Source organism: Suricata suricatta, chromosome 10 (assembly GCF_006229205.1).
Source record: "Suricata suricatta isolate VVHF042 chromosome 10, meerkat_22Aug2017_6uvM2_HiC, whole genome shotgun sequence".
NCBI lineage: Eukaryota > Metazoa > Chordata > Mammalia > Carnivora > Herpestidae > Suricata > Suricata suricatta.
Genome location: NC_043709.1, coordinates 83,842,434 through 83,844,739, shown reverse-complemented (window position 1 = coordinate 83,844,739; position 2,306 = coordinate 83,842,434). Strand labels below are relative to the sequence as shown.

Sequence of the window (2,306 nt, the reverse complement as noted above, 5' to 3'; positions counted from 1 at the left end):
CATAGGAGCACATGTACCCCAATGTTCATAGCAGCAATGTCAACAATAGCCAAAACATGGAAGGAGCCTAAATGTCCATCACCTGACGAATGGATCAAGAAGATGTGGTATATATTCACGATGGAGTACTACATGGAAATGAGAGGGAATGACATGTGGCCCTTTGTAAGAAAGTGGATGGACCTTGAGGGTGTCATGCTGAGTGAAGTAAGCCAGGCAGAGAAGGACAGAAACCATATGTTTGCACTCATAGGTCTAGCAGGAAAACAAGAGAGACCTAATGGAGAACCAGGGGGAGCGGAGGAGGGCGAGAGTTGGGGAGAGAGAGGGACGCAAAACTTGAGAGACGATTGAATGCTGAGAATGAACTGAGGGTTGAAGGGGAAGGGGGAGGGGGGAAAAGAGGTGGTGGTGATGGTGGAGGGCACTTAAGGGGAAGAACACTGGGTGTTGTATGGAAAACAATTTGACAATAAAATATTATGGGGAAAAAAATGACAGTGGCAATAGCAAACTCCTAGTGGGTAGAGACTGTGTTTCTTGAATGTTTGTATTCGATGACATGAGAATAACACTTAGACACTAAAAGACACTTACTAGTTATTGCTAAATCATTTTGAAGAAGCACAACAATTATTCTGTTGTAAAAACCACGGGTCAGCTCTATTCTATGACCAGCACCTTAAAGATCAAAACTCATGTCTATTCTATCGTTGAGTTTCTTGTAGCTTGAAAAACCAACCTAACAGCCTACAAAGTGAAAGCTACCTTCATACATATCGGACTGTACAACACACCAGGTGCCACATATAGGGAGCATTTTTGCTATTGTGGAACATTTTTGTGTTTTGATTATAATCTCTTAAGCCCAAGCACCCTATTAGAATATTTAGCATGATAATCTTGTGTCTAATGGCAAGAGAATATCTAATTCTACAAAAACACAGTGTCATGACAATTGTAAAGAAATCAGCATCTCGTTCTAGATTTGTTGTTTTGTTGTTGCTTTTAAATGTTTATTTATCTTGAGAGAGACAGAGCATGCATGCACAGGGGAGGGGCAGAGGGAGAGGAAAAGGGAAAATCCCAAGCAGGCTCTGGGCTGTCAGCAAAGAGACCCAGAGAAGATTGACATGGGCCTTGAACTCACCAATGGTGAGGTTGTGACCTGAGTGGAAATCAAGAGCAAGACACGTAACTGACTCAGCTACCCAAGACCCCTCTCATTCTGTTTTGATTTCTGAGGAATGAAGTTGATAATGGTGAGATCTTGTTGACACAATATGTAAAATAACTTATCCTTCTCAATGATTATTGTGTTTCCTCTGTACTAACGCAAGCTATCTGTACAAAACAGCTTCCCTGGCATTGCTGCACACTCGCTAAGTGTTGCAGTTCCTCTTATTTGCCACTTGCTCACAGGACCAGGAACTTATGGTAGATTTCCCAGTTTGATGATGGTTCATTTTTTAATGAGACCAATCACTATGTCATAATATTTACTAAATGTAATCTATGTGTAAAAATTATGGAAAAGTTCCATTTGTAGAGCAAGTGCCATTTGTTACTAGACATTTCTGGAGGAAACTTTTAAAGCAGAGTAACTGAAAAATCTTTTTTCCTTGGGGCACCTGGGTGGCTCAGTTGCTTAACCATCTGACCTTGGCTCAGGATATGATCTCGTGGTTCATGAGTTTGTGTCCCATATGGGGGCTCTCTCTACTGCCCGTAGTGGAGCCTGCTTTGGATCCCCTGTCTCCCTCCTTCTGCTCCTCTCCTGCTCACTCTTTCTCTCTCTAAAATAAACAAGCATATAAAAGATATGCTTTTCTTATTTAGCAAAGATATCATATGGCATTTTAGGAATCATGATTTAAAAAAAGAATTTCTATTCGCATAATATTGCTTCATAGTTTCAGGTACCTACAATTCACTACTTAAACACTTCTGAATATTAGACTACTAAGAAAAAACCTCAGAACGAAAAAATACACATGCAGTTTACACATCGGTGTTTTTTCTTCATCGTCCTCTCATTATCCAAACTTCCTTACTCTGTCTTTACCTGTGTTAGGACAACCAAGACCAATTCACTACGGAAAGTCTTACCTGGAGAGCAACTTTGGGAGGAAGATGTTGATGTGTGGTCTTCTTGATAACTGGATACTCGCTGGTAATGCCTATGTATAAGAAAGGGTGATAAATAATATTACAACTTCAATACTGATATGAAAGACATTTACCAAAGATATCAAATTCTTAAGAGTATTTCAAATAATATTAGAGCCAATACCAAAACTTGAATT

The 2,306-nt window shown here is 39.9% G+C and overlaps 1 protein-coding gene across 1 annotated transcript in view; it reads right to left on the bottom strand.

Moving 5' to 3' along the window:
• The window catches only part of LOC115305261 (ankyrin repeat domain-containing protein 26-like), a 31,143-nt gene extending 28,969 nt beyond the window's left edge, over positions 1–2,174 (bottom strand). The window contains exon 1 of the mRNA XM_029955523.1: positions 2,110–2,174. The gene's annotated coding sequence lies outside the window, so the exon portion shown is untranslated. The remainder of the gene's footprint in view (positions 1–2,109) is intronic.
• Between the last annotated feature and the right edge of the window lie 132 nt (positions 2,175–2,306).